This window comes from Dendrobates tinctorius, unplaced genomic scaffold (genome assembly GCF_039654945.1).
Source record: "Dendrobates tinctorius isolate UK_male_01 unplaced genomic scaffold, ASM3965494v1 ptg000246l, whole genome shotgun sequence".
Classification (NCBI taxonomy): Eukaryota; Metazoa; Chordata; class Amphibia; order Anura; family Dendrobatidae; genus Dendrobates; species Dendrobates tinctorius.
This window is the reverse complement of record NW_027361913.1, coordinates 1,458,657-1,477,702: the sequence shown is the minus strand read 5'-3', so window position 1 is coordinate 1,477,702 and position 19,046 is coordinate 1,458,657.

The window sequence follows — 19,046 nt, the reverse complement described above, 5'->3', positions numbered from 1 at the left end:
GGGGTGGCCTTCAGGGTCGTCATCTCCAGGTTCGTCGTTTTTGGCGTCGTCGTCTTCTTCAGGGTGGTCTTCAGGGTCATCGTCTTTAGGGTCGTCGTCAGGGAGATCCAGAGTGATTACCAAAAACCATTTCAAAAAGCTTGAACTTGGAAATGTAGCAGAAGGTATAAGAAGGCTGAGGAACTGCTGAGAACCAGCTTATGGTACTGGAACCTGGATGGGTAGCCAAAGGTACAAGAGCCAATGGAACTACCGAGGACCAGCTGATGGTACTGGAACCCGGTTACTAAGCAGGAGGTACCTGTGCTAGAAAGCACTACCTAGGACCAGCAGACGTTGGTGGAACTCGGACACCGAGAAGGAGGCACCTAAGCCAATGGCTCTGCCTGGAACCAGTTACTGGAACCCAGGGGGACATATTCAAGATTGACTTCCAAAGAACCAGCTAATGGAACAGGAACTCAGATAGGCAGCAGAAGGTACACATGAAAAAAAAAGTTGCAAGGCCGCGAGCCGGCCGGAGTTACCGAAACCCACAGTCCTACAGGGGGAGCTTATCCTATTGGCACTACAGAACCAGCCTTCATTGCCAGATCCCGCAGCCCACATAGGAAGCACCTAAACTGCAGGCACCATAGAGTCGGCTAACCCGACCGCAACACGACAGTACAACGTATTGGAGGCAAAGTGATGTTGACACTACCCGGAAACAGCTGGCGTGCTGGAACCAGGCTGGGCAGGAGGGAGTACCCGTGCCAAAGACACTTCTGAGCAGCAACTGATGGTGTTGGAGACCAGGGATTACAGTAGAAACAGAGTGTAGCCAGAGGGCTAATTGGAGCAAGTTTAATATCTGTAGTAGTGTGAATGTGAACAGAGCAGGAGAAATTGCCGGACACACAGCAGGGGATCAGCTGACGGTACTGAACCCCAATAACACTGGAGCATGTGTTGACTGTGCAGATAGCACTTCTGAGCAGCAACTGGCGGTGTTGGAGCCCAGGGTAAATAATAGAAACAGAGTGGAGGCAGAGGCCTAATTGGAGCAAGTTTAATATCTGTAGTAGTGTGAATGTGGAAAGAGCAGGAGAAATTGCCGGACACACAGCAGGGGATCAGCTGACGGTACTGAACCCCAATAACACTGGAGCATGTGTTGACTGTGCAGACGGCACTTATGAGCAGCAACTGGTCATGTTGGAGCCCAGGGATTACAGTTCAGGTGGTAGAAACATGAACACAACAGTAGACCTGGATACTGTTGCCAACCAATTATTTAATCTGGAAGAGGACTGGCAAATTCAGGTGAGATCCAGGCCTTGTTCATTTTCAGAAAAGTAAGCCGGTCAACGTTATCGGAGGAAAGTCGCATGCGACGGTCTGTTAGTACACCACCTGCGGCACTAAAGATGCGTTCCGATAATACACTAGCAGCAGGGCAAGCCAGCACCTCCAATGCATACTGGCTAAGCTCTGGCCATGTATCCAGCTTAGAGACCCAAAACTTGAAGGGGGAAGAGCCGTGTGGGAGAACACTGAGAGGGCAAGACATGTAGTCTGTCACCATCTGACGGAAACGTTGCCTCTTGCTGACTGGAGCCGTCTATGATGGTGTAGACATTTGTGGCGAGGACACAAAACTTTGCCACATTTGGGCCATACTGGTCTTGCCTTGTGCTGAGGTGCTGCGTCTGCTCCCTCTTTGTGCAGAGCTTCCTCCACTGCCTCGACGCACCGAGCTGCTTTGTAAAGCACTAGCAGCACTGCTCTCGGGTGGAATGGAGAACATGATGGAATGCACCAGTGTGTCGTGGTACTCCCGCATTTTACACTCCTGGTTCAACGGTGTTATGAGGCTTTGTAAGTTGTCCCGGTAGCGAGGATCTAGGAGGGTGTACACCCAATAATCAGCCGTGTTGAGAATGTGGGTAATGCGGCGGTCGTTTCTCAGGCACTGCAGCATGAAATCAACCATGTGTTGCAGACTGCCAACTGGCCAAGAAAAGCTGTCCCCTGCTTGAGGCGTCATCTCTGCCTGCTCTGCATCACCCCACCCTTGCTCTACATACTGACTACTAGAGCATTGTGTACCTCCCTCCTCTGGACAGATGTCTTCCTCCTCCATTGACTCCTCCTCATCCTCCTCACAAAATGTCCCCTGCCTAGGCCTTTGTGAGGAACCACGTTGCGCAGACTGTCCAGAAGCAGATGGCATTTGTGACTCCTCATCCTCCACCTCTTCCACAACCTCCTCCCTTAGTGCTTGCAGTGTTTTTTCAAGCAGGCAGATAAGGGGGACAGTCATGCTGACTAGTGCATCATCTGCACTTGCCATCCGCATGGAATCATCGAAGGCACGCAAAACGTGGCAGATGTCCTTCATAGAGGCCCACTCAGTGGTGGTGAAGTGTGAGCGGCGCGCAGTGCGACTTGTTTGTGCCTGATGCAGCTGGTACTCCATTACTGCTGCCTGCTCACACAACCTCTCCAACATATGTAACGTTGAATTCCAACTGGTGGGTAGGTCACACATGATGCGATGTTCCGGAAGGCGGAATCGGCACTGCAGAGCTGCAATGTGCGATCTTGCCATGCTGGAACGCTGCAAGTGAGCGCACTCTATGTGGACCTAGTGCAGCAGTGCCTCAAGACCCGGATAGTCCCTCAAAAAACTCTGCACGACCAAGTTGAGCACATGTGCCAGACATGGGATATGAGTGAGGTTGCCTTGGCCCAGAGCTGCCACCAGATTTCGGCCATTGTCACACACTACCATGCCTGGTTGGAGATTCGCTGGCACAAACCACACATTGCTCTCCTGCTTGATGGCATTCCAGAGCTCCTGCGCTCTGTGGCTTCGATTCCCCAAAGAAATTAATTTCAGTATGGCCTGTTGACGTTTGGCCATGGCTGTGCTCATATCGGTCGCAACAGGTAAGCGTTCACGGTTTCATGTGGAGGCAGACTGTGATGGCTCCTGCAGTGCTGATTCAGAGGAACTGAAGTATGAGGAGGAGTCAATGTGTACAGACTGGATTCCTGCAATCCTTGGAGTTGGCAGAACATGTACAGCGCCACTCTCAAGATCTGTACCCGGCTCCACAACATTTACCCAATGGGCAGTGAGGGAAAGATATCGTCCCTGTCCATGGTTACTGGTCCACGCATCGGTGGTCAGGTGGACCTTGCTACTGATGGCGTTTAGTAGCACATGTTTAATTTTTCCCTCCACATGCTTTTGCAGGGCAGGGACGGCTTGCGTGCTGAAATAAAAGCGGCTGGGCACGCTGTATTGTGGGACTGCCAATGCCATGAAGATACGGAAGGTGTCAGTCTCCACCAGCCTGAATGAGAGCATTTCAAGGGACAGTAGTTTTGCAATGCCAGCATTCAGAGCCTGTGCTCGGGGGTGGTTTGCCGAGTATGGGCGCCTTTTCTCCCATGCCTGTGCTACCGATGGCTGTAGACTGGCCTGGGAGTGTGAGGATGACAGGGAACATGGTGCTGTGGGTGGAATGACACTGTGTCTCTGTACAACAGTGCCAGAGGTTCTTCCATGGCGATCCTGTGAGGAAGCCGAACCAGCTGTGTGTGAGCTGGAGGAAGAGGCTACAACACGAGCTGAAGAAGTGGTAGGTGGCGCTCTAGGTTGGCCTAGGTCTTCAGTGTGTCTTTGTAACTCCACCACATGCTTGGTCCGCAAGTGTTTCCACAAATTTGTGGTATTGCGGTTGCTGACACTTTTCCCTCTTTTCACTTTCTGATTACACAGCTTGCATTTGACAAAGCAAATGTCATCTGCAACTGTGTCAAAAAAGGACCAGGCACTGCAAGTCTTGGGAGCGCCCGTTTTGGGTTTTGGAAGAGGAATGCTCCTAATGGGTGCCGAAGTGGAGGCTACAGGCAACTGAGTCTGCCCCCTCCCTCTCCCTCCTTTTTTGGCAGTTCGGGAATCTCTTCCTCAGAGCTGCTCCCACCACCTTCCTGTACCTCACGCCATGATGGGTCAAGGACCTCATCATCAACACTACCCTCTTCAAACGACTGCTTCTACTGGGTAGTCTCGACAGCACAGTACGCATCAGAAAGTGGCACCTGAGTCTATCATCAGATGCGTACTGAGGTGTGCTGACCATAGGCACTGGGCCACCCACCTCTTCAGATTCAGAGAGACAAAGCTGTCGCGCATCACTGCATAATACCTCTTCTTCAAATTCTCGAATGCTGCTTGGCTGGCCCCCTCTTTCCAAGCCAACAGATTCAGAGAACAGAAGTAGAGATGGCTCCTGTCCAGGGCTCTCTGATTGCCTGGGTAATTTGGCAGGTGGTGAAGAGACAGATGGGTGCTCTTCAGTGCTCTGGACCTGAGAGGATCTGGAACTAATTGAAGTCGATGTGTTAGCTGCCATCTGTCCGACAACGGCTTCAATTTGTTTGTCCCGCAGCAGTGGGGTATGGCGAGCTCCTACAAAGCTGCGCATAAAGGACTGTTCCCTGGGAAAACTGAGGGATGCTGAGTCACTGGTGCCCGCAGCAGACATAGAATACCTACGTCCTCTCCCAGCAGAAACTCCATGCCCACGACCACGTGCTTCACTCCCTGCCTTCTTCATCTTGGTAGACTGATAAAGATAGGCAGAAAAGTACTAAGGGCTTAGTGTGCTTATTCCTGAACAGCTGCTAACAGGTATAAGAAACACTAATTTTATAAAGTGTGGACTAGACTTTAATATGAGCTAATGTGGACTACACAACTGTAAAGTGGAGTGTTTGGTGAACTTTATTAACTTTTTTTTTCCACAAAAAGACACTGTATGTGCCCAAAGATGTAAAACCGATAGTATCACAAACTTTTTGTAGCTATTACAAAGCAGGAAGGTAACCTACAATGCAATAGATGAGGCTCCAAAAAATAGGCTAATACTAATCTGACTGGGGCTGCAGGGCACAAGCCAGCAGAAAGGCTCCTCTATCTACTCCTATATAGTGTTTGCAAATATTCTCAATGGATACGGATGGAACCACACTAATAGGAGAAATCTGGAAAAATGAGTAGCACTAATGCAAAAAAGGACAATGCATGAGGCAGTGACGCACGCTGAGTGGACTACAACCGGAGGTGGCTGGCTGCAGAACACACTACAGCGTGAGCTGCACTCACACACAGAGACCTCGCAGACAGTTGTGAACAGTGCTGCAAGGCAAAAGAAAGCTACAGCGGTTGATAAAGTAGGCAGGGTAAAGCACAATATAGCAAATCGCTAGGTCACACTGTCCCTCAGAACAGCAGCGTCCTATCCCTAACTGAATTCACAGCAGAGTGAACCCAAAATGGCGGTGGCGGCTTTTATAGTGCATCATGACATCATTTCAGCAGCCAATCACAGTCATGCCAGTAGTTACATGCCTAACATGCTCTAACAAGATGTGCCCACACTTCTTAGGATCCTCATTGGCTGAATAAAATCAAACTGGCTCATTGCATTATGGGATCTTCCGATTACGGTATTCGATATACTAAAAGTATCGGAACTCAGTATCGGAATTCCGATACCGCGAATATCGGCAGATACCTGATATTGCAGTATCGGAATGCTCAACACTAGTGATGTAATAATTAGTGATGAGCAAATACATTCGGCACTATTCGTTACTCACATGAATAGTATACTATTCGGGCTATGCGTTATTCGGCGAGTAATTAGGTATTTTCCTCAGTATATTCGAGTGACCTGCCCAGCATGTTTGGCGCTTTATTTGCAGTCAATAAACATGCTGTGCTGGCTTGCCAATCACAGTAATGCTGACGCCATCTTTGGTGTGGCATTACTGTGATTGGATGGCCTTACAGCGTTTTAGGAGATATTTAATGGCTGCCGGCGCTATCTTGTGCACCATTGCAGCCGGAAACAGCATAAGGAGAGCGTAGGTAGAGTGATAGCAGTGTATAGGGCAGTAATTCATTCCAAAAAGCTATTTTAAGAGCTGAAGATTGTGAAGATTAGTTCTTTGTTAGGTGGAGATAGTATAGGGAGAGATTTAAAAGTAGGGAGAGTAAAAGGCAGGCACCTAGGTGTTATCAATCATCTTTGCAAGTACATGCTTCAGATCTCTGCTATTTTCCATTGTGTTGTATAGTTTAGTATTAGGAAAAGACTTTGGGATTAGGGGGAAAGAGGGAGGGTTTCATCCACTACCATAATATACAAATCAGCTGTATTTAGAGGCAAATAATATTAGGTAGTACCAGCATATACAAAACCTTTTTTTGGAGCTACATAATATTCCTGTGTAGCAGCCTATAATTTTTTTTTATTACAGCTAAATAATATTCCTCAGTGCCAGCTTATAGTAACATCAATTTTAAAAGCTAACTGATAAATAATATTTCTCATTTATTGCATAACTAGCTAATATTTATCTAGCAGTTGTGAGATTGGTGCAAAACCTGCTGAGCTACGGAAACGTCACTATTTACCAGTAATTTCCCTGAATCTGCTGTTGGCGTATCTTTTAAAGGCGATCTGAAAAATCCCACCAAATTTCTATTGGTTGAATAAATAGCGTATATTTATCTTGCAGTTCTGAGACTGGTGCAATCTGTAAGCAAACGTCACAATTTAGCAGTGGCAATAATTTTCATTAGGTCGCTGTTGCAGTGAGTCAGCAAGGTGACCTAAAAATAAAATTAATTTTCCATTGGTTTAATAAATAGCATATCTTTATCTAGCAGTTGTGCGACTGGTGCAATCCGGTCAGAGATAAACAAACGTCACAATTTAGCAGTAACAGTCATTTTCATTAGTCCGCTGTTGTAGTGTGTCAGCAAGGTGATCTAAAAATAAAAATATATTTCTATTGGTTTAATAAATAGCATATCTTTATCTAGCAGTTGTGACTGATGCAAAGCATGCTGATATATGCAAACGCGACTATTTACCTGTAATTTTAGTCAGTCTGCTGTTGCCATGTGTAATAAAGCTGATATCTTAAAAAAAATTGACACACATTGCTAGATACATTGAATTTGTACATAACACCTCTGTGAGGGTACTTGTGAAAAATAAAGCCAGGAAATTTTTTTGTTCATAAGCTTAACGCATTCAATATGAGAAATGGTGACACTAAGGGATGTGGATGTGGTGGTGCCTGCCAAGGCCATGTTACAGATCAGAAGATGACTGGATCTCATTCTAGCTTCCTGTCAAAATTTAGTCAGAGTGCTACACCACTGATGAACCCAGACAAGTGCGAGGATGTTGTGGGTTGGATGGCAGACAAAGGCTCCAGTGTGTTGACAAGCAGCACCATAAAGTCTTCCACACATTCCAGTCTCAGTAGCCAAGAGGCTGGGCCTTTGAATCCTCAACCTGGTCCTCCTTCCTCCCACTATCAAGAGTCCCAGGAGACATATGACCCCAACGTTGGCCACTTTGAGGAACTGTTTATGTTCCCTTGTAATTCCCTCAACGTGCACAATTAAAGAGGGTCATGAGGAGGTGGAGTACAGTGATGCCCAAACATTTGAGCACCCTCGGCCCAGAAAAGTCCACATTGGGAAGGTTAATTCATGTCTGAAGAGGTGGAGGACATTCATGACACATAATTCCTATCAGATCAGCCCTAAAATCGCAACTCAGGAGGAGGATCAGATTCATGAGTTGGAAGACGACGTGGTCGATGATGAGGCCACTGATCCAACCTGGCACGGTGGCACCCCTAGCAAGCACAGCAGTGCAGAGAGGGATGGATCCATAGCACAAAAACAGGCAAGAAGTGGTAGTGGTCTGACAAGAGGGAGAACTTGGTTAACTGTTCCACAGAGCCCCCCCAATCTGCTAGATAACAGGCCAAGGGTGCATTGTTCCCTTGTATGGCAGTTTTTTCTGAAATTCCTTCAAACAATACAACTGTAATTTGCAACATCTGCCAACCCAAGCAAGCAAAGAAGAGGCAAGAACACTGCCAACCTGAGCACCACCAGCATCCAAAAGCACATGGCAGCCAAGCACCCAGTAGGTGAGTGGTTGTCAGATTGTTAGCCCTGGAAATGTTGCTGTTTCAACTTGTGGTATCTGAGTCTTTCCACGACCTGGATTCCCAACTGCAACTATTTTTCCCGGTGTGCCATCCCGGCGTTACATAAGCACTTGCTACACAATATCAGCCATAGCAGTGTGACAAACACAGCTTCTGATCAGCGGTGAAATCATCCCCACCGGTCAGAGAGCCACGGTTCCCACGCTGTCAAAAGACAGTGTGAGCTTTCAGCTGTGGTCGGAGGTATAAAGTTTACCTCCGAACATTGGTGTCAGCTGATAGGACTACTGATCCCATCATCCGACACCTGCTGCCACTAATAAGAATGAGATCAGGAGCAGCGGATAGTATTCATCAGCGGCTCCTGCGCTGTAAATAAATAATTTAAAAAAAATGGCTTGGGTTCCCATGTATTTTTGATAACCAGCCAGGCAAAATTCACAGCTGGGGGCTGCAACCCTCAGCTGACAGCTACAACAAGGCTGGTTATCAAGAATAGAGGAGTCCCCACGCTGTTTTATTTTAATTATTTAAAAAAATAATTTAAAAAAACGGCATGGGGTCCCCCCCCATTTTTGAAAACCAGCCTTGCTAATGCAGATAGCTGGGGGCTGATATTCTCAGGCTGGTAAGGGGCTATGGATATTGGCTCCCCCAACCTAAAAATAGCACCACGCAGCTGCCCAGAAAAGGCAAATCTATTAGGTGAGCCAATACTAGTGCTTTAACCAGCTCTTCCCACTTGCCCTATAGCAGTGGCAAGTGGGGTTCAGATTTGTGGGGTTGGTGTCACCTTTGTATTGTCAGGTGATATCAAGCCCACAGCTTAGTAATGGAGAGATGTCTATAAGACGTCTATCCATTACTAATCCAATAGTTGTATGGTAAATAAACACACAGCCACAATAAAGTCCTTTATTAGAAATAAAACAGTTTTACTTTTATATTTAAAAATAACAAACATGCCTATTCCACTGAAGCCCTCGTTCTCCTGTAATAAAACTAAAATAAAAAAACAACAATATCCCCCACCGGTCCATCGTTCTGTCCCACGCCATAATCCATGTCTGGGGGATAAACAGCGACCATCCAAGCTAAGAACCACTGGACAGAGTGGCAAACACTGGATGTTCGGGGCCTCCATTCAATTGAATGGGGTCCGGGTTCGGGTTCAGGTCCAGGTACTGTTCTGATTCCCGAACCCAGACTGTTTGTAACTATTTGCCTGAACTCGCCGGACCCGAACATCCAGGGGTCCCCCATCTCTACTTCCTGCCTCTACCTCTTGTAATAACTGCTAAATGTATTGTGAGGTCCCCATCGTGGCTTCTTTCAGCATGTATGATACAGACCTCTTTGGTAATTTTTGGAAAATGTTGCACATTGTGCAATGGTGAAACTTATACTCCCTACCTCTATATCTTGTAATAACTGCTAAGTGTATTGTGATGTCCCCATCATAACATCTTTCAGTTGATCTGATACAGACCCCCTTGGGTAATTTTTTGAAAACTTTGGACATTGTGCAATGGTGAAACTTGTGCTCCCTATCACTACCTCTACCAACATTGAAATGTGACCTCGCGTGTGTGCAGTATGCTTTGCCCAACTAAGGGCAAAGCCGAAAATCCATAGTGCGCATGCGCCGGCATACGCAGTTGGTTCTTATGTCCCAGAAGTATTTTGCGGTCATGGGCACTACTAATTTTCGGCTTTGCCCACAGTTAGGCAAAGCATACTGCACACGCGCGGGGTTACATTTCAATGCGCATGCACGAAATCTGTACGCAAGCTGCGATCTTCACAGGGATGAATGCGTACAGCAAGCCGAGGAGAGGTGGAGTGACGGAACAGCGGAACAGACGCAACTCCCATCGGACCGAAGTGATTAATATACAGCACAGGACAAATAAAAAAGGTTTGTATGGGTGATACATGTGGAGTCAGGATTTTTCAGAACTAGTTGTGGAACGCATAGCTGACACTCAATTAAATGATAAGTTTACCTAGTAGGCCAAAAAAGTGATGACAGGTTCCCTTTAATTCTAATGCTTTTGATGTCTGGTAGCATCCAATTTACTGACATTGATCGTACAGCTCTCCAACTCCTGTATTATATTCACCATACACCGGCTTCAACTGCTATGTCAATGGCTCCATTGGGATCTGGTGGCCAAAATGAACTATGGAGCTCACAAAACTGAGGTTTCATGGAACCTGCTGGCACTCTGAAAATGTGAAGCGAAGGCCGCATAATGACAAGGCGGTGGACATGGTGGCGGGTGAAGGCCAAAATTCAAATGGGCATGTTTGAAATGGCATTGTAAAGGGATGGGGAATATGTATTTCACTATCTTGCTAACTATATGGAATGAGGAAGGGACCTCCCAAATGTAGGAGTGAGAGCTCTCCCAAATGTATGATACAGAGGCACCTGAGGGCCCTTCACAAACTCAGCTTTCTCGGCACCTGCTTGCCCTCTGAAAATATGAAGCGAGGGCCGCATAATGACATGGCGGTGGACATGGTGGTGGTGGCGGGCGAAGCCCAAAATTCAAATGGGCATGTTTTAATTGGCATTGTAAAGGGATGGGGTATATGTTTTCCACTATCTTGCTAGGAATTTGGAATGAAGGAGGGACCTCCCAAATGTTAAAGGAAAAACTAAAGCCAAAATGCTCTGTGTGAACATATGTTAAGGGACAGGCATTTTTCTCTTTAAAAAAATTTAGGTTTGTTTGGTAGGTCTTTTTATAAATCAGTAAAACAGGCGCAATAGTCTGATAACATTATTACAAGATACTATATGTGAGTCAGAAAGGCATGCAGACTTCTTAATGTTGTTCCCATTTAGTTTTAGCTCTTTCCCATCCATTTCAGCTTTTTCCCATGCCCCCAAACCTGTTTGTTGGGTCCAGCAGAAAATATTCAGCTTTCCCATTGACTTGCACTGAATTTGTTATTCGGTGCGAATACACGGATATTATAAATTATTTGTGCCGATTTTCCCAAATCCGAATATTTCACTATTCGCTCATCACTAGTAATGATAGCATAGTCCTGTCCTTGGCTCCTGCCCAAATCCATCTTGGTAATATATCCAATTGTGGACAGGATTAATATTAATTCTGCCCTTTTTTGCCTTGGGGTACCAAAAAGTTGCTACGACTGCTGCCAGAAAAAATCAACACATTCCAGGCACATTCAGGACATACTATTGGTGCAACCTATGCAACTGCATAGGGTCCCAAGATGTAAGGGGGACAACTTCTACCTCTAAAGCAGGTGAAATTGTTCATTATGGTGAGTTATTGGAAAGCAAAGAATTCACATACACTGAGTGCACAATTAGTAGGCAAGTGAGTATTCTCACCATATCATATTTTTTATGCAGAATACCCTACTCCAATCTGTATAAACTTGCATACTTGTTAGATGAAGCAGATCAGGTGATGTGTATTTGTTTAATGAGGAAGGGTGAGGACTAAAGATATCAAAAACCTTTATCAAGGTGTCCAGAAAGTGTGAATAATTTTTAGGCAGCTTTTTGAGGATTGACCCCAGGTTCTCAATGAGATTGAGATCTAGGGAGTTTTCTGTCCATGGACCCACAATTTCAAAGTTTTGTTCACCAAGCCACTGTTATCACTTTTGCCTTGTGACATGATACTCCAGCATGATGAAACAAGCATTGTTCATCAACAAATTGCTCCTGGATGGTTGGGAGAAGTTGCTCTTGGAGGGTGTTTAGATCCCATTCTTTATTCCTGACAGTGCTGTTAGGCATAATTATCAGTGAGCAATCTCCATGAATGAAAAACAACTCCACGCAAGAATAGTCTCAGGATGCCTTAATGTTTACATGACGTACGACTCCTGGTAACCCTCACGTTTCCTTCTCCTGAAAATCCTTCTTCCAGATGTTTAAAACAGTCTGAAAGGGGCTTTATCAGAGAAAATAACTTTGCAAGAAATACAGAGACTTTGGAAAGGAGTACTAGATATCTAACACCCCTTGAAGAGACTTTTCTAATATAACAAAATGTTTTATTTGCATTTTTCTGCAGGACATTATCTTTCATACTGATATAAAGTATTCTATGGTTAGTGCTATGGTTTATTGAACCATATTTCTGTCCAACTACTACATCGAAGTCTCTACACTGTGCCAAATATTTCACTGGTTCCCCGTCCGCTACAGAATGCTATACAAATGTATCACTCTCACCCACAAAGTTGTCCACATTTCTGTTCCATCGTACATCTCCCACCTTATCTCTGTCTACCACCCTACCTGTGCTCTCCATTCCACTAATGACCTAATACTAACATCCTCAATAATCTGAACCTACCACTCCAGTCTCCAAGAAATTTCTTGCACTGCAGCAGTTCTTTAGAGTGCGCTACCCTTTACAATTAGATTAATTTCCAGGATCCATAGTGTTAAGCATGGCCTAAAAATGCAATTCTTTAGACTGGCCTATCACCTCCCCAATCTAACTATTTTCCTCTTTGCTCAATTTAAGTATAAATTTACACAATGAGAATTTGATGCATCTTTGATTCTAGAGGCTGCCACCTATGCCATTTGGGCAACCCGTCCTCGATATCAGAGGACATGCATTAGTAATAGTGTGTGAAGAATATCTGCTCAGACAGACTTCATGTCAGATCACCGTCCTGTCAGGAACTGGGAACCCAAATTTACCTGTTCTGTCAACCTGACAGGGCATAGAGTAAACTAAAAGAGAAAAAAAAAACCTTTCTTTAGTGCTGTTGGACTCTGCATTTATTGGTGTGTTTCTTTTCTATATGGGGAGCCTAAAAAAAAGATTAAAAAATGCAGTTGCATTTTTAAGAGCAGTGTCAATGAAGGGAAAAATGCATAAAAGTGCAATAATCAGAGAAGAGTGTTATTGCATATTTTGAAATGGACACCTGCAGAATACATGCATCTAAAAAGCAGCAGAAAAACTCAGCAATTAAGTGAAGTGTGAATATTACCTTCTAGTTTTGCATTTCAGGTCTAGTAAGGAATAATCAGCTGTCAGACATTATTTGCAGGTCACATAGATGTCCAAGGGGTATGTGGCACTGATTATACAATGCCCCGGATACTACATTTGTAATGGATCACCTTAGTATCTATCGAATGTCTAATCCACTTTGCTATTGTCCGCACATAAAGAAAAAAAACGTGGCTCTGTTCTTGAAAACCTATTCACCCTAAAATTAATTTACATTCACGTAATAAGATTAATGTCATTAAAAGTTTTTTTTTCATGGATTTTGGAACGGTATCAAAGGAGTGATTACTTAAGTGGAAAGAGAATAAATGTAATTATAATTTTCTGTTCCAGGTCAATAATGTAGACTCTTCATTAAGTTAATTAGCAAAGCAAATTTCCATGGCTTTATGGGGTCAGTTTTTTTTTATTGCTGAGATTTGCTGGTGCCACTTACACTGACTGAATACAACTGTAAAGACTATAACCTGCTTATTTTAAATGAATTGTCCAATAGCTACTTTGTAGTGGATTCGCAGGAATTAACTTTGGAGTAATGCCAGCGGTTGACTAATAAGAAACCGCTATTCATACAATTAATTGTTTTAGTTATTATCAAATATGATTTTAAAGGTCAACAAAATCGAAATAAATAAAATGTAACTTTAGGAAAAGTACATCTAAAATCTAGTGGTAACAACATTGTAGAATTTTCACAACATCCTTGCCAATGTAGACAAATGGGGGAGTGCTTTGTCTTGGAGAATCACCATGTCACAACATAGGAAATGCTCAGAATTGGTGCAAAAAAAAAGTCAGCAGGGCCGCTCTCCCAGATCCACAGTGTAAAGGTAATTCCTTTTATTTGCAAATACAGCAAAGCGTTTCGGAGTGCGTGCTCCTTCTTGTGACTAATTAAACAACATAGGAAAGGTAAATTGGTGCTAAGTAGAGTTGAGCGACACGGGTCGAAAAATTCAAAAGTCGCCGATTTTCGTCAAAGTCGGGTTTCATGAAACGAAACCCGACCTCAGCGTAAGGTCGGCCACGAGGTCGGCGACTTTAGCGCCAAAGTCGCGTTTCAAAGCATGCTTCAGCGCCCTTTTTCAGCCAATGAGGAAGAACAGACACTGTGGGCAGCGTGATGACATAGGCAGCGGTCCCCACCATCTTTGAGAAGGGCATGCAAGTGATTGGCTTGCTTTGGGGGGCATCACAGGGGGTATAAAAGGGCGTGCACGCCGACCGCCATCTTACTTCTGCTGATCTCAGTATAGGGAGAGATGCTGCTGCTGCAGATTCTGTAGGGAGAGCATTAGGCAGGGAAGAAGAAAAAAAATCAGCTGCTGCTGCTAGCGATTTTGCCTTTACAACACACCAGTCACAGTGCAGTGCAAGGGGAGGCTATATTTTGGTGGATCAGCTCTGTTGGTTGTTAGGCTGCCTAATAAGGCTACCTAATAGCTGCATTGCTTGTTTCACACTGCTTTGCAAACTGCTTTTTTAAAAGCAATCCAAATTTTTTTTTTGTCCTGGTGAGATACTGAGCGTGCATTTTTTCACACCGTACAGCGGTGTACGCTGCTCTCTCAGTACCGTGTAACGGCTGTTATCACGGCCACAGTGAAGCTAAGGGTGTGACTCTGTAAGGATAAGTCGAGGAGTTGTTCCGTTCTTACAGACCTCCACCTTATAGTTTTGTCTGTTTTTCAAACAGTCTAGTCTATTTGCTGTTTAATTACATTCAAAACTATAGAGAGACAGCGTGTGTCAGTCCGTATGCTAAAAAACACGGAGCTTGACAATTTAACATACACCGGAGAGCGATGTACATGCACGCTGCTCTCTCAATACCGTGTAAAGGCTGTTATCACGGCCACAGTGAAGCTAAGGGTGTGACTCTGTAAGGATAAGTCGAGGACATGTTCCGTTCTTACAGACCTCCACCTTATAGTTTTGTCTGTTTTTCAAACAGCCTAGTCTATTTGCTGTTTGATTACATTCAAAACTATAGAGAGACAGCGTGTGTCAGTCCGTATACTAAAAAAAACACGGAGCTTGACAATTTAACATACACCGGACAGCAGTGTACGTGCACGCTGATCTCTCAGTACCGTGTAACGGCTGTTATCATGGCCACAGTGAAGCTAAGGGTGTGACTCTGTATGGATAAGTCGAGGAGTTGTTCCGTTCTTACAGACCTACACTCTAGGGAGATTCCAATCCTGGCCTGTCCTATATAACATTTTTCACACCTGCCAAATTCATCCTGTCATACAGCGGTGTGATATACACTGGCCTGACACAATACATCAGTGTCCAGAAGTGTGTAAGGACAATCCATTTCTGCCATCCTATGTCACATTTTTCACACCAGCCAAATTCAGCCTGTCATACAGTGGTGTGATATACACTGAGACTGACACAATACATCAGTTTTCTAGAAGTGTGTAAGGACATTCCATTTCTCCCGTCCTATATAACATTTTTCACACCTGCCAAATTCATCCTGTCATACAGCGGTGTGATATACACTGGCCTGACACAATACATCAGTGTCCAGAAGTGTGTAAGGACAATCCATTTCTGCCGTCCTATGTCACATTTTTCACACCAGCCTAATTCAGTCTGTCATACAGCGGTGTGATATACATTGGGCCTCACACAATAAATCAGTGTCCAGAAGTGTGTAAGGACATTGCATTTCTCCCGTCATATATCACATTTTACACACCAGCCAAATTCAGCCTGTCATACAGCGGTGTGAAATACATTGCGCCTCACACAATACATCAGTGTCCAGAAGTGTGTAAGGATAATCCATTTCTGCCGTCCGATGTCACATTTTTCACATCAGCCTAATTCAGTCTGTCATACAGCGGTGTGATATACATTGGGCCTCACACAATACATCAGTGTCCAAAAGTGTGTAAGGACATTCCATTTCTCCCGTCATATATCACATTTTACACACCAGCCAAATTCAGCCTGTCATACAGCGGTGTGATATACACTGGCCTGACACAATACATCAGTGTCCAGAAGTGTGTAAGGACATTCCATTTCTCCCATCATATATCACATTTTACACACCAGCCAAATTCAGTCTGTCATACAGCGGTGTGATATACATTGGGCCTCACACAGTACATCAGTGTCCAGAAGTGTGTAAGGACATTCCATTTCCCCCTTCATATATCACATTTTACACACCAGCCTAATTCAGTCTGTCATACAGCGGTGTGATATACATTGGGCCTCACACTATACATCAGTTTCCAGAAGTGTGTAAGGACAATCCATTTCTGCCGTTCTATGTCACATTTTTCACACCAGCCAAATTCAGTCTGTCATACAGCGGTGTGATATACATTGGGCCTCACACAGTACATCAGTGTCCAGAAGTGTGTAAGGATATTCCATTTCTCCCATCATATATCACATTTTACACACCAGCCAAATTCAGCCTGTCATACAGCGGTGTGATGTACACTGGCCTGACACAATACATCAGTGTCCAGAAGTGGTAGGAGATTTAAATTCTCCCCTGTCCTATATACACCTTGTACCTTGTTTTACAGTTCCATATCCTTGGTGGAATTGTGGGTACATTTTTCAAAAAAATGAGGAAGTGTGGTGTAAGAGGCCGTGTTAGTGGGCGGGGGTTGCCAGCTGTTAATGATGGTGTTGGTGTTGGATCTGCTGGTAGTGGCAAAAGCAAAATAACACCTAATGCAGGAGGTGTTAAGCCTGCATCATCGTCTGGCTCCACAAGGCCTCGAAGGCTCCCTTTTCTGGGAGTAGGTAAACCGCTTTTAAAGCCGGAGCTTCAGGAACAAGTTTTGGCCTACATTGCTGACTCGGCCTCCAGCTCTATCGCCTCCTCTTCTGAACTTGTAAAAAATAAAAGCACTGAGTCGTCTTTGGAGGCTCATGGTCATGAACCACACCTTTCTTTGTGTCCTTCACCCCAACCAAAATTGAAGGATGCGGCAGGCCACACAACAGATTACTCCATGGAGCTGTTTTCACATACCATGCCTAGGTTATCAAGTGAAATGGTGAATTACCCAGGCCAAGATGAATCTGACATGGAGTGCACTGATGCACAGCCACTGATAGATGATTCTGCTGGTACATTCACTCAGAGCACGACATTGTCCTCGCAGTGTACTGAGCCAGATTCTGACCCTGATGAAACTCAGGTGCCCCTTCCCGCATACTATACCACCGTACACGGTGACACAGAGGAAGGTGCACATGACATTGAAGAGGAGGTGATGGATGACCCAGTTGTTGACCCAGATTGGCATCCATTGGGGGAAGAGGGTGCCGCTGCTAATAGCTCCGAAGAGGAGGAGGAGCATCCGCAGCAGGCATCGACATCGCAACAGCTGTTATCTGGCAGGCACGGAGCAGTCCAAAAACGGGTTACAAAAAGCCAAAAAGTTGTTGGACTGCTTGGCCAGACGGTCAAAATAGCACAGCGTGCAAGGACGCAAAATGTCTTCCATAGTAGGAAGAGTGCAGTGTGGCACTTTTTTGAACAAAATCCTAATGATCAGGCCAAGGTTATCTGTAAGAAGTGCGCAAAGACCTTTAGCCGAGGGAAAAATCTGAAAAATTTGAATACCAGTTGCATGCTTAGACATTTAACCACCATGCACTTGCAAGCGTGGACGGAACACCAAACCTCAAGTACCACATGTGCAAATGCTCCCAAAGAAGGTAGTCAGCAACGCTACATTGTTTCCCCACTGTAAGCCCACCGGTTAGCACAGCAGCAAATGTTGAGGTGTCGTTGCAAGGCCAAAGCTGTCAGGGAATCACAATGTTATATCAGCGAAAGACTGAATCTAGGCCATCAGAAAGAACACTAACTCCATCACCATCATCAACCCTCTCTCAGTCCGCCCTGTCCACCGCTAGTTCCACCATAGCATCTCTTAAGTCCAGCTCACCCTGCCAGAGACTATAAGTAGGACAAGAAAGTACTCATCCTCTCATCCGCGTACACTGGGTTTGAACGCCCACATTGCCAAACTAATCTCGTTAGAGATGATGCCCTATCGGTTGGTGGAAAGCGCCGCTTTCCTCAAACTCATGGCCTACGCAGTACCACGCTATGAACTACCCAGTCGCCACTTCTTTTCTCGCAAAGCCATCCCAGCCCTCCACCTTCATGTGAAGGACCGCATTGTCCATGCACTCAAGCAATCAGTGAGTGGAAAGGTGCACCTCACAACTGATGCATGGTCCAGTAGGCATGGCCAGGGCCGTTACGTGTCCATCACTGCGCACTGGGTTAATGTGGTGGATGCAGGGTCCACAGGGGACAGCGGTGGTGGGACTGTGCTGCCTAGCCCACGGTATAGGAAACAGTTGGCTGTAGGCGTTCGACCCTCCTCCTCCTACTCCTCTAGAAGCGAAAGCTCGTCCCCAGAGCGCAGTCGCAGCAGCACTCCATCCGCAGCTGCCAGTGTTGCACACGAGGTGTCCCCCTATCGATCAGCTAGTGGAAAGAGTAAGCAGGCTGTGTTGAAGATGATGTGTTTGGGCGACAGACACACAGCGGAGGTACTGGCCGACTACTTTCAGCAACAAACTGAGTCATGGCTGGGCAGTCTACATCTTGAGGCAGGCAAGGTAGTCAGCGATAACGGCCGTAATTTTGTGGCTGCCATAGCCCTTTCAAAACTCAGACACATACCTTGCTTGGCTCACACCTTGAACCTGGTGGTGCAGTGCTTCCTCAATAATTATCCGGAGTTAACAGGCCTGCTCCAGAAGGTTCGAAAACTGTGCTCGCACATCCGCCGGTCGCCCGTACACTCCAGTCGTATGCAGAAGCTGCAGCGATTGCTACACCTTCCCAAGCACCGGCTAATTATCGACATTGCAACAAGGTGGAACTCCACCCTGCACATGGTTGAGCGGCTGTGCGAACAGAGGCAGGCCGTAATGCATTTGTGGGAGGATTCCCGGACAGGCACTTTGAGG